At 45.3% G+C, this 12,970-nt stretch overlaps 10 non-coding genes across 10 annotated transcripts; all 10 read left to right on the plus strand.

Moving 5' to 3' along the window:
* The first annotated feature begins 53 nt into the window (after positions 1-53).
* LOC141159820 (U2 spliceosomal RNA) lies at positions 54-244 on the plus strand. Its single transcript, XR_012249816.1, has one exon. It is a non-coding gene; the product is annotated as a U2 spliceosomal RNA (small nuclear RNA).
* A 1,118-nt stretch (positions 245-1,362) lies between these two features.
* Positions 1,363-1,553, plus strand: LOC141159188 (U2 spliceosomal RNA). The gene has a single exon (XR_012249200.1). It is a non-coding gene; the product is annotated as a U2 spliceosomal RNA (small nuclear RNA).
* Positions 1,554-2,672: 1,119 nt separating this feature from the next.
* On the plus strand, positions 2,673-2,863 carry LOC141159189 (U2 spliceosomal RNA). Its single transcript, XR_012249201.1, has one exon. It is a non-coding gene; the product is annotated as a U2 spliceosomal RNA (small nuclear RNA).
* Positions 2,864-3,990: 1,127 nt separating this feature from the next.
* On the plus strand, positions 3,991-4,181 carry LOC141159191 (U2 spliceosomal RNA). The gene has a single exon (XR_012249203.1). It is a non-coding gene; the product is annotated as a U2 spliceosomal RNA (small nuclear RNA).
* A 1,116-nt stretch (positions 4,182-5,297) lies between these two features.
* Positions 5,298-5,488, plus strand: LOC141159721 (U2 spliceosomal RNA). Its single transcript, XR_012249721.1, has one exon. It is a non-coding gene; the product is annotated as a U2 spliceosomal RNA (small nuclear RNA).
* Positions 5,489-6,604: 1,116 nt separating this feature from the next.
* LOC141159722 (U2 spliceosomal RNA) lies at positions 6,605-6,795 on the plus strand. Its single transcript, XR_012249722.1, has one exon. It is a non-coding gene; the product is annotated as a U2 spliceosomal RNA (small nuclear RNA).
* Positions 6,796-7,913: 1,118 nt separating this feature from the next.
* LOC141159192 (U2 spliceosomal RNA) lies at positions 7,914-8,104 on the plus strand. The gene has a single exon (XR_012249204.1). It is a non-coding gene; the product is annotated as a U2 spliceosomal RNA (small nuclear RNA).
* A 1,118-nt stretch (positions 8,105-9,222) lies between these two features.
* Positions 9,223-9,413, plus strand: LOC141159193 (U2 spliceosomal RNA). Its single transcript, XR_012249205.1, has one exon. It is a non-coding gene; the product is annotated as a U2 spliceosomal RNA (small nuclear RNA).
* Positions 9,414-10,529: 1,116 nt separating this feature from the next.
* Positions 10,530-10,720, plus strand: LOC141159195 (U2 spliceosomal RNA). Its single transcript, XR_012249206.1, has one exon. It is a non-coding gene; the product is annotated as a U2 spliceosomal RNA (small nuclear RNA).
* A 1,122-nt stretch (positions 10,721-11,842) lies between these two features.
* LOC141159196 (U2 spliceosomal RNA) lies at positions 11,843-12,033 on the plus strand. The gene has a single exon (XR_012249207.1). It is a non-coding gene; the product is annotated as a U2 spliceosomal RNA (small nuclear RNA).
* Positions 12,034-12,970: the final 937 nt, after the last annotated feature.

The following is a 12,970-nucleotide window of genomic DNA, read 5'->3' on the forward strand; positions in this document are numbered from 1 at the left end:
ATGGACTTTTCAGAATCCTTGTGTGGCACCGTAGTCGGAAACCAATTCTGGTTATCGCTTCTCGGCCTTTTGGCTAAGATCAAGTGTAGTATCTGTTCTTATCAGTTTAATATCTGATACGTCCCCTATCTGGGGACCATATATTAAATGGATTTTTAGAACAGGAAGATGGAAAAAGAGCTTGCTCTGTCCACTCCACGCATTGACCTGGTATTGCAGTATCTCCAGGACCGGTGCACCCCTTCTTTAATGCAGTTTCTAAAATCAGAAAGAATTGAATTCAATGCTTTTTGTTCATTTGGCTTGTTTGTCGGATTTTGGGATGGACTCTTTGGCTTTGCTTTTCTTCTCCTCATTGGATTTTTCATGTTAAAAGTTGCAGAAGCCAGATGACAAGCTCATTTTGGTTCAACTTCAGCAACTGTGCATTGCATTGCCATGTAATGTAATGCAATGCTATCTATCTAGCTCTCCCTCTATACTTCCTTTTGGATAAACAGACATATTAGGCAAGCATTTTGGAGCTTTCACCTAAATAACTACAGGTGGTGAGATAAGCTGCACAATATAATTGACCTTTCAGTATATTGTTGCACACACACCATCTATTTAGCAAATGCCCTTGTTATCAACAGCAGCCTTTTAAACTCACCTGAGCTAACAGGTATGTGAGCTGGTTACTCTGCTGCGCTTAAAATTTCTTTTTTGGTTTGCTACAATGCCTTTTCTGAAACGTTGTCTCCCTCTGCTGGAACACTGACTTCTTTCATTTAATGCCTGCAGACTATAAAAGAGAAACCAACCCAAAAAGTTTGGTTGATTAGTCTGTGGCATTCTTTTAAACTGTTGCTTATGGCGGTCTCTGTGAGCTTCTCAGTGACATTCAGCCATCCAGGTATCCCGCCTGCAGTAGACGGAATGTGGCAATGGAACGCTGGCTGCGCGTGTCATAATAGGCTCTGAGCCTTTATATACCTGCGCACAGCAGCAGCCACCTTCAGTCTGCTGCTGGACAGCCAGCAGCAACAACAGCAGCAGGAGAGGTAATTAATCAGCAACCCTCCTGCTAAGGGTAGACAGCTGCTCGTTCCACCCCCCCCCCGCCTTAATTGGTTCTCCTCCCTTCCAACGGTGTTGAGGCGGGTGGGAACAGCCGGGGGTTGAGGGTACTGTGCTAAAAGAGGTGGAGTTATGCAGATCTAAAACGCGTGGATTGCAGCAGCAGCAAGCCGAAAAGTGCAGGCATGTGAGGGATCTAGAGGTTGACAGCATGTCTTCTTAACGGGAGTCCAGGTGGCCATCTCCACAAATGGACTTTTCAGAATCCTTGGGTGGCACCGTAGTCGGAAACCAATTCTGGTTATCGCTTCTCGGCCTTTTGGCTAAGATCAAGTGTAGTATCTGTTCTTATCAGTTTAATATCTGATACGTCCCCTATCTGGGGACCATATATTAAATGGATTTTTAGAACAGGGAGATGGAAAAAGAGCTTGCTCTGTCCACTCCACGCATTGACCTGGTATTGCAGTATCTCCAGGACCGGTGCACCCCTTCTTTAATGCAGTTTCTAAAATCAGAAAGAATTGAATTCAATGCTTTTTGTTCATTTGGCTTGTTTGTCGGATTTTGGGATGGACTCTTTGGCTTTGCTTTTCTTCTCCTCATTGGATTTTTCATGTTAAAAGTTGCAGAAGCCAGATGACAAGCTCATTTTGGTTCAACTTCAGCAACTGTGCATTGCATTGCCATGTAATGTAATGCAATGCTATCTATCTAGCTCTCCCTCTATACTTCCTTTTGGATAAACAGACATATTAGGCAAGCATTTTGGAGCTTTCACCTAAATAACTACAGGTGGTGAGATAAGCTGCACAATATAATTGACCTTTCAGTATATTGTTGCACACACACCATCTATTTAGCAAATGCCCTTGTTATCAACAGCAGCCTTTTAAACTCACCTGAGCTAACAGGTATGTGAGCTGGTTACTCTGCTGCGCTTAAAATTTCTTTTTTGGTTTGCTACAATGCCTTTTCTGAAACGTTGTCTCCCTCTGCTGGAACACTGACTTCTTTCATTTAATGCCTGCAGACTATAAAAGAGAAACCAACCCAAAAAGTTTGGTTGATTAGTCTGTGGCATTCTTTTAAACTGTTGCTTATGGCGGTCTCTGTGAGCTTCTCAGTGACATTCAGCCATCCAGGTATCCCGCCTGCAGTAGACGGAATGTGGCAATGGAACGCTGGCTGCGCGTGTCATAATAGGCTCTGAGCCTTTATATACCTGCGCACAGCAGCAGCCACCTTCAGTCTGCTGCTGGACAGCCAGCAGCAGCAGCAGCAGCAGGAGAGGTAATTAATCAGCAACCCTCCTGCTAAGGGTAGACAGCTGCTCGTTCCACCCCCCCCCCCGCCTTAATTGGTTCTCCTCCCTTCCAACGGTGTTGAGGCGGGTGGGAACAGCCGGGGGTTGAGGGTACTGTGCTAAAAGAGGTGGAGTTATGCAGATCTAAAACGCGTGGATTGCAGCAGCAGCAAGCCGAAAAGTGCAGGCATGTGAGGGATCTAGAGGTTGACAGCATGTCTTCTTAACGGGAGTCCAGGTGGCCATCTCCACAAATGGACTTTTCAGAATCCTTGGGTGGCACCGTAGTCGGAAGCCAATTCTGGTTATCGCTTCTCGGCCTTTTGGCTAAGATCAAGTGTAGTATCTGTTCTTATCAGTTTAATATCTGATACGTCCCCTATCTGGGGACCATATATTAAATGGATTTTTAGAACAGGGAGATGGAAAAAGAGCTTGCTCTGTCCACTCCACGCATTGACCTGGTATTGCAGTATCTCCAGGACCGGTGCACCCCTTCTTTAATGCAGTTTCTAAAATCAGAAAGAATTGAATTCAATGCTTTTTGTTCATTTGGCTTGTTTGTCGGATTTTGGGATGGACTCTTTGGCTTTGCTTTTCTTCTCCTCATTGGATTTTTCATGTTAAAAGTTGCAGAAGCCAGATGACAAGCTCATTTTGGTTCAACTTCAGCAACTGTGCATTGCATTGCCATGTAATGTAATGCAATGCTATCTATCTAGCTCTCCCTCTATACTTCCTTTTGGATAAACAGACATATTAGGCAAGCATTTTGGAGCTTTCACCTAAATAACTACAGGTGGTGAGATAAGCTGCACAATATAATTGACCTTTCAGTATATTGTTGCACACACACCATCTATTTAGCAAATGCCCTTGTTATCAACAGCAGCCTTTTAAACTCACCTGAGCTAACAGGTATGTGAGCTGGTTACTCTGCTGCGCTTAAAATTTCTTTTTTGGTTTGCTACAATGCCTTTTCTGAAACGTTGTCTCCCTCTGCTGGAACACTGACTTCTTTCATTTAATGCCTGCAGACTATAAAAGAGAAACCAACCCAAAAAGTTTGGTTGATTAGTCTGTGGCATTCTTTTAAACTGTTGCTTATGGCGGTCTCTGTGAGCTTCTCAGTGACATTCAGCCATCCAGGTATCCCGCCTGCAGTAGACGGAATGTGGCAATGGAACGCTGGCTGCGCGTGTCATAATAGGCTCTGAGCCTTTATATACCTGCGCACAGCAGCAGCCACCTTCAGTCTGCTGCTGGACAGCCAGCAGCAGCAGCAGCAGCAGCAGGAGAGGTAATTAATCAGCAACCCTCCTGCTAAGGGTAGACAGCTGCTCGTTCCACCCCCCCCCCCCCCCCGCCTTAATTGGTTCTCCTCCCTTCCAACGGTGTTGAGGCGGGTGGGAACAGCCGGGGGTTGAGGGTACTGTGCTAAAAGAGGTGGAGTTATGCAGATCTAAAACGCGTGGATTGCAGCAGCAGCAAGCCGAAAAGTGCAGGCATGTGAGGGATCTAGAGGTTGACAGCATGTCTTCTTAACGGGAGTCCAGGTGGCCATCTCCACAAATGGACTTTTCAGAATCCTTGGGTGGCACCGTAGTCGGAAACCAATTCTGGTTATCGCTTCTCGGCCTTTTGGCTAAGATCAAGTGTAGTATCTGTTCTTATCAGTTTAATATCTGATACGTCCCCTATCTGGGGACCATATATTAAATGGATTTTTAGAACAGGGAGATGGAAAAAGAGCTTGCTCTGTCCACTCCACGCATTGACCTGGTATTGCAGTATCTCCAGGACCGGTGCACCCCTTCTTTAATGCAGTTTCTAAAATCAGAAAGAATTGAATTCAATGCTTTTTGTTCATTTGGCTTGTTTGTCGGATTTTGGGATGGACTCTTTGGCTTTTCTTTTCTTCTCCTCATTGGATTTTTCATGTTAAAAGTTGCAGAAGCCAGATGACAAGCTCATTTTGGTTCAACTTCAGCAACTGTGCATTGCATTGCCATGTAATGTAATGCAATGCTATCTATCTAGCTCTCCCTCTATACTTCCTTTTGGATAAACAGACATATTAGGCAAGCATTTTGGAGCTTTCACCTAAATAACTACAGGTGGTGAGATAAGCTGCACAATATAATTGACCTTTCAGTATATTGTTGCACACACACCATCTATTTAGCAAATGCCCTTGTTATCAACAGCAGCCTTTTAAACTCACCTGAGCTAACAGGTATGTGAGCTGGTTACTCTGCTGCTCTTAAAATTTCTTTTTTGGTTTGCTACAATGCCTTTTCTGAAACGTTGTCTCCCTCTGCTGGAACACTGACTTCTTTCATTTAATGCCTGCAGACTATAAAAGAGAAACCAACCCAAAAAGTTTGGTTGATTAGTCTGTGGCATTCTTTTAAACTGTTGCTTATGGCGGTCTCTGTGAGCTTCTCAGTGACATTCAGCCATCCAGGTATCCCGCCTGCAGTAGACGGAATGTGGCAATGGAACGCTGGCTGCGCGTGTCATAATAGGCTCTGAGCCTTTATATACCTGCGCACAGCAGCAGCCACCTTCAGTCTGCTGCTGGACAGCCAGCAGCAGCAGCAGCAGGAGAGGTAATTAATCAGCAACCCTCCTGCTAAGGGTAGACAGCTGCTCGTTCCACCCCCCCCCCCGCCTTAATTGGTTCTCCTCCCTTCCAACGGTGTTGAGGCGGGTGGGAACAGCCGGGGGTTGAGGGTACTGTGCTAAAAGAGGTGGAGTTATGCAGATCTAAAACGCGTGGATTGCAGCAGCAGCAAGCCGAAAAGTGCAGGCATGTGAGGGATCTAGAGGTTGACAGCATGTCTTCTTAACGGGAGTCCAGGTGGCCATCTCCACAAATGGACTTTTCAGAATCCTTGGGTGGCACCGTAGTCGGAAACCAATTCTGGTTATCGCTTCTCGGCCTTTTGGCTAAGATCAAGTGTAGTATCTGTTCTTATCAGTTTAATATCTGATACGTCCCCTATCTGGGGACCATATATTAAATGGATTTTTAGAACAGGGAGATGGAAAAAGAGCTTGCTCTGTCCACTCTACGCATTGACCTGGTATTGCAGTATCTCCAGGACCGGTGCACCCCTTCTTTAATGCAGTTTCTAAAATCAGAAAGAATTGAATTCAATGCTTTTTGTTCATTTGGCTTGTTTGTCGGATTTTGGGATGGACTCTTTGGCTTTGCTTTTCTTCTCCTCATTGGATTTTTCATGTTAAAAGTTGCAGAAGCCAGATGACAAGCTCATTTTGGTTCAACTTCAGCAACTGTGCATTGCATTGCCATGTAATGTAATGCAATGCTATCTATCTAGCTCTCCCTCTATACTTCCTTTTGGATAAACAGACATATTAGGCAAGCATTTTGGAGCTTTCACCTAAATAACTACAGGTGGTGAGATAAGCTGCACAATATAATTGACCTTTCAGTATATTGTTGCACACACACCATCTATTTAGCAAATGCCCTTGTTATCAACAGCAGCCTTTTAAACTCACCTGAGCTAACAGGTATGTGAGCTGGTTACTCTGCTGCTCTTAAAATTTCTTTTTTGGTTTGCTACAATGCCTTTTCTGAAACGTTGTCTCCCTCTGCTGGAACACTGACTTCTTTCATTTAATGCCTGCAGACTATAAAAGAGAAACCAACCCAAAAAGTTTGGTTGATTAGTCTGTGGCATTCTTTTAAACTGTTGCTTATGGCGGTCTCTGTGAGCTTCTCAGTGACATTCAGCCATCCAGGTATCCCGCCTGCAGTAGACGGAATGTGGCAATGGAACGCTGGCTGCGCGTGTCATAATAGGCTCTGAGCCTTTATATACCTGCGCACAGCAGCAGCCACCTTCAGTCTGCTGCTGGACAGCCAGCAGCAGCAGCAGCAGGAGAGGTAATTAATCAGCAACCCTCCTGCTAAGGGTAGACAGCTGCTCGTTCCACCCCCCCCCCCGCCTTAATTGGTTCTCCTCCCTTCCAACGGTGTTGAGGCGGGTGGGAACAGCCGGGGGTTGAGGGTACTGTGCTAAAAGAGGTGGAGTTATGCAGATCTAAAACGCGTGGATTGCAGCAGCAGCAAGCCGAAAAGTGCAGGCATGTGAGGGATCTAGAGGTTGACAGCATGTCTTCTTAACGGGAGTCCAGGTGGCCATCTCCACAAATGGACTTTTCAGAATCCTTGGGTGGCACCGTAGTCGGAAACCAATTCTGGTTATCGCTTCTCGGCCTTTTGGCTAAGATCAAGTGTAGTATCTGTTCTTATCAGTTTAATATCTGATACGTCCCCTATCTGGGGACCATATATTAAATGGATTTTTAGAACAGGGAGATGGAAAAAGAGCTTGCTCTGTCCACTCTACGCATTGACCTGGTATTGCAGTATCTCCAGGACCGGTGCACCCCTTCTTTAATGCAGTTTCTAAAATCAGAAAGAATTGAATTCAATGCTTTTTGTTCATTTGGCTTGTTTGTCGGATTTTGGGATGGACTCTTTGGCTTTGCTTTTCTTCTCCTCATTGGATTTTTCATGTTAAAAGTTGCAGAAGCCAGATGACAAGCTCATTTTGGTTCAACTTCAGCAACTGTGCATTGCATTGCCATGTAATGTAATGCAATGCTATCTATCTAGCTCTCCCTCTATACTTCCTTTTGGATAAACAGACATATTAGGCAAGCATTTTGGAGCTTTCACCTAAATAACTACAGGTGGTGAGATAAGCTGCACAATATAATTGACCTTTCAGTATATTGTTGCACACACACCATCTATTTAGCAAATGCCCTTGTTATCAACAGCAGCCTTTTAAACTCACCTGAGCTAACAGGTATGTGAGCTGGTTACTCTGCTGCGCTTAAAATTTCTTTTTTGGTTTGCTACAATGCCTTTTCTGAAACGTTGTCTCCCTCTGCTGGAACACTGACTTCTTTCATTTAATGCCTGCAGACTATAAAAGAGAAACCAACCCAAAAAGTTTGGTTGATTAGTCTGTGGCATTCTTTTAAACTGTTGCTTATGGCGGTCTCTGTGAGCTTCTCAGTGACATTCAGCCATCCAGGTATCCCGCCTGCAGTAGACGGAATGTGGCAATGGAACGCTGGCTGCGCGTGTCATAATAGGCTCTGAGCCTTTATATACCTGCGCACAGCAGCAGCCACCTTCAGTCTGCTGCTGGACAGCCAGCAGCAGCAGCAGCAGCAGGAGAGGTAATTAATCAGCAACCCTCCTGCTAAGGGTAGACAGCTGCTCGTTCCACCCCCCCCCCGCCTTAATTGGTTCTCCTCCCTTCCAACGGTGTTGAGGCGGGTGGGAACAGCCGGGGGTTGAGGGTACTGTGCTAAAAGAGGTGGAGTTATGCAGATCTAAAACGCGTGGATTGCAGCAGCAGCAAGCCGAAAAGTGCAGGCATGTGAGGGATCTAGAGGTTGACAGCATGTCTTCTTAACGGGAGTCCAGGTGGCCATCTCCACAAATGGACTTTTCAGAATCCTTGGGTGGCACCGTAGTCGGAAACCAATTCTGGTTATCGCTTCTCGGCCTTTTGGCTAAGATCAAGTGTAGTATCTGTTCTTATCAGTTTAATATCTGATACGTCCCCTATCTGGGGACCATATATTAAATGGATTTTTAGAACAGGGAGATGGAAAAAGAGCTTGCTCTGTCCACTCCACGCATTGACCTGGTATTGCAGTATCTCCAGGACCGGTGCACCCCTTCTTTAATGCAGTTTCTAAAATCAGAAAGAATTGAATTCAATGCTTTTTGTTCATTTGGCTTGTTTGTCGGATTTTGGGATGGACTCTTTGGCTTTGCTTTTCTTCTCCTCATTGGATTTTTCATGTTAAAAGTTGCAGAAGCCAGATGACAAGCTCATTTTGGTTCAACTTCAGCAACTGTGCATTGCATTGCCATGTAATGTAATGCAATGCTATCTATCTAGCTCTCCCTCTATACTTCCTTTTGGATAAACAGACATATTAGGCAAGCATTTTGGAGCTTTCACCTAAATAACTACAGGTGGTGAGATAAGCTGCACAATATAATTGACCTTTCAGTATATTGTTGCACACACACCATCTATTTAGCAAATGCCCTTGTTATCAACAGCAGCCTTTTAAACTCACCTGAGCTAACAGGTATGTGAGCTGGTTACTCTGCTGCGCTTAAAATTTCTTTTTTGGTTTGCTACAATGCCTTTTCTGAAACGTTGTCTCCCTCTGCTGGAACACTGACTTCTTTCATTTAATGCCTGCAGACTATAAAAGAGAAACCAACCCAAAAAGTTTGGTTGATTAGTCTGTGGCATTCTTTTAAACTGTTGCTTATGGCGGTCTCTGTGAGCTTCTCAGTGACATTCAGCCATCCAGGTATCCCGCCTGCAGTAGACGGAATGTGGCAATGGAACGCTGGCTGCGCGTGTCATAATAGGCTCTGAGCCTTTATATACCTGCGCACAGCAGCAGCCACCTTCAGTCTGCTGCTGGACAGCCAGCAGCAGCAGCAGCAGCAGGAGAGGTAATTAATCAGCAACCCTCCTGCTAAGGGTAGACAGCTGCTCGTTCCACCCCCCCCCCGCCTTAATTGGTTCTCCTCCCTTCCAACGGTGTTGAGGCGGGTGGGAACAGCCGGGGGTTGAGGGTACTGTGCTAAAAGAGGTGGAGTTATGCAGATCTAAAACGCGTGGATTGCAGCAGCAGCAAGCCGAAAAGTGCAGGCATGTGAGGGATCTAGAGGTTGACAGCATGTCTTCTTAACGGGAGTCCATGTGGCCATCTCCACAAATGGACTTTTCAGAATCCTTGGGTGGCACCGTAGTCGGAAACCAATTCTGGTTATCGCTTCTCGGCCTTTTGGCTAAGATCAAGTGTAGTATCTGTTCTTATCAGTTTAATATCTGATACGTCCCCTATCTGGGGACCATATATTAAATGGATTTTTAGAACAGGGAGATGGAAAAAGAGCTTGCTCTGTCCACTCCACGCATTGACCTGGTATTGCAGTATCTCCAGGACCGGTGCACCCCTTCTTTAATGCAGTTTCTAAAATCAGAAAGAATTGAATTCAATGCTTTTTGTTCATTTGGCTTGTTTGTCGGATTTTGGGATGGACTCTTTGGCTTTGCTTTTCTTCTCCTCATTGGATTTTTCATGTTAAAAGTTGCAGAAGCCAGATGACAAGCTCATTTTGGTTCAACTTCAGCAACTGTGCATTGCATTGCCATGTAATGTAATGCAATGCTATCTATCTAGCTCTCCCTCTATACTTCCTTTTGGATAAACAGACATATTAGGCAAGCATTTTGGAGCTTTCACCTAAATAACTACAGGTGGTGAGATAAGCTGCACAATATAATTGACCTTTCAGTATATTGTTGCACACACACCATCTATTTAGCAAATGCCCTTGTTATCAACAGCAGCCTTTTAAACTCACCTGAGCTAACAGGTATGTGAGCTGGTTACTCTGCTGCGCTTAAAATTTCTTTTTTGGTTTGCTACAATGCCTTTTCTGAAACGTTGTCTCCCTCTGCTGGAACACTGACTTCTTTCATTTAATGCCTGCAGACTATAAAAGAGAAACCAACCCAAAAAGTTTGGTTGATTAGTCTGTGGCATTCTTTTAAACTGTTGCTTATGGCGGTCTCTGTGAGCTTCTCACTGACATTCAGCCATCCAGGTATCCCGCCTGCAGTAGACGGAATGTGGCAATGGAACGCTGGCTGCGCGTGTCATAATAGGCTCTGAGCCTTTATATACCTGCGCACAGCAGCAGCCACCTTCAGTCTGCTGCTGGACAGCCAGCAGCAGCAGCAGCAGGAGAGGTAATTAATCAGCAACCCTCCTGCTAAGGGTAGACAGCTGCTCGTTCCACCCCCCCCCCCGCCTTAATTGGTTCTCCTCCCTTCCAACGGTGTTGAGGCGGGTGGGAACAGCCGGGGGTTGAGGGTACTGTGCTAAAAGAGGTGGAGTTATGCAGATCTAAAACGCGTGGATTGCAGCAGCAGCAAGCCGAAAAGTGCAGGCATGTGAGGGATCTAGAGGTTGACAGCATGTCTTCTTAACGGGAGTCCAGGTGGCCATCTCCACAAATGGACTTTTCAGAATCCTTGGGTGGCACCGTAGTCGGAAACCAATTCTGGTTATCGCTTCTCGGCCTTTTGGCTAAGATCAAGTGTAGTATCTGTTCTTATCAGTTTAATATCTGATACGTCCCCTATCTGGGGACCATATATTAAATGGATTTTTAGAACAGGGAGATGGAAAAAGAGCTTGCTCTGTCCACTCCACGCATTGACCTGGTATTGCAGTATCTCCAGGACCGGTGCACCCCTTCTTTAATGCAGTTTCTAAAATCAGAAAGAATTGAATTCAATGCTTTTTGTTCATTTGGCTTGTTTGTCGGATTTTGGGATGGACTCTTTGGCTTTGCTTTTCTTCTCCTCATTGGATTTTTCATGTTAAAAGTTGCAGAAGCCAGATGACAAGCTCATTTTGGTTCAACTTCAGCAACTGTGCATTGCATTGCCATGTAATGTAATGCAATGCTATCTATCTAGCTCTCCCTCTATACTTCCTTTTGGATAAACAGACATATTAGGCAAGCATTTTGGAGCTTTCACCTAAATAACTACAGGTGGTGAGATAAGCTGCACAATATAATTGACCTTTCAGTATATTGTTGCACACACACCATCTATTTAGCAAATGCCCTTGTTATCAACAGCAGCCTTTTAAACTCACCTGAGCTAACAGGTATGTGAGCTGGTTACTCTGCTGCGCTTAAAATTTCTTTTTTGGTTTGCTACAATGCCTTTTCTGAAACGTTGTCTCCCTCTGCTGGAACACTGACTTCTTTCATTTAATGCCTGCAGACTATAAAAGAGAAACCAACCCAAAAAGTTTGGTTGATTAGTCTGTGGCATTCTTTTAAACTGTTGCTTATGGCGGTCTCTGTGAGCTTCTCAGTGACATTCAGCCATCCAGGTATCCCGCCTGCAGTAGACGGAATGTGGCAATGGAACGCTGGCTGCGCGTGTCATAATAGGCTCTGAGCCTTTATATACCTGCGCACAGCAGCAGCCACCTTCAGTCTGCTGCTGGACAGCCAGCAGCAGCAGCAGCAGGAGAGGTAATTAATCAGCAACCCTCCTGCTAAGGGTAGACAGCTGCTCGTTCCACCCCCCCCCCCCCCCCCGCCTTAATTGGTTCTCCTCCCTTCCAACGGTGTTGAGGCGGGTGGGAACAGCCGGGGGTTGAGGGTACTGTGCTAAAAGAGGTGGAGTTATGCAGATCTAAAACGCGTGGATTGCAGCAGCAGCAAGCCGAAAAGTGCAGGCATGTGAGGGATCTAGAGGTTGACAGCATGTCATCTTAACGGGAGTACAGGTGGCCATCTCCACAAATGGACTTTTCAGAATCCTTGGGTGGCACCGTAGTCGGAAACCAATTCTGGTTATCGCTTCTCGGCCTTTTGGCTAAGATCAAGTGTAGTATCTGTTCTTATCAGTTTAATATCTGATACGTCCCCTATCTGGGGACCATATATTAAATGGATTTTTAGAACAGGGAGATGGAAAAAGAGCTTGCTCTGTCCACTCCACGCATTGACCTGGTATTGCAGTATCTCCAGGACCGGTGCACCCCTTCTTTAATGCAGTTTCTAAAATCAGAAAGAATTGAATTCAATGCTTTTTGTTCATTTGGCTTGTTTGTCGGATTTTGGGATGGACTCTTTGGCTTTGCTTTTCTTCTCCTCATTGGATTTTTCATGTTAAAAGTTGCAGAAGCCAGATGACAAGCTCATTTTGGTTCAACTTCAGCAACTGTGCATTGCATTGCCATGTAATGTAATGCAATGCTATCTATCTAGCTCTCCCTCTATACTTCCTTTTGGATAAACAGACATATTAGGCAAGCATTTTGGAGCTTTCACCTAAATAACTACAGGTGGTGAGATAAGCTGCACAATATAATTGACCTTTCAGTATATTGTTGCACACACACCATCTATTTAGCAAATGCCCTTGTTATCAACAGCAGCCTTTTAAACTCACCTGAGCTAACAGGTATGTGAGCTGGTTACTCTGCTGCGCTTAAAATTTCTTTTTTGGTTTGCTACAATGCCTTTTCTGAAACGTTGTCTCCCTCTGCTGGAACACTGACTTCTTTCATTTAATGCCTGCAGACTATAAAAGAGAAACCAACCCAAAAAGTTTGGTTGATTAGTCTGTGGCATTCTTTTAAACTGTTGCTTATGGCGGTCTCTGTGAGCTTCTCAGTGACATTCAGCCATCCAGGTATCCCGCCTGCAGTAGACGGAATGTGGCAATGGAACGCTGGCTGCGCGTGTCATAATAGGCTCTGAGCCTTTATATACCTGCGCACAGCAGCAGCCACCTTCAGTCTGCTGCTGGACAGCCAGCAGCAGCAGCAGCAGCAGGAGAGGTAATTAATCAGCAACCCTCCTGCTAAGGGTAGACAGCTGCTCGTTCCACCCCCCCCCCCGCCTTAATTGGTTCTCCTCCCTTCCAACGGTGTTGAGGCGGGTGGGAACAGCCGGGGGTTGAGGGTACTGTGCTAAAA

Source organism: Phyllobates terribilis, unplaced genomic scaffold, assembly GCF_046119375.1.
Source record: "Phyllobates terribilis strain yellow unplaced genomic scaffold, ASM4611937v1 Scaffold_8__6_contigs__length_399053987, whole genome shotgun sequence".
In the NCBI taxonomy this organism is placed as follows: domain Eukaryota; kingdom Metazoa; phylum Chordata; class Amphibia; order Anura; family Dendrobatidae; genus Phyllobates; species Phyllobates terribilis.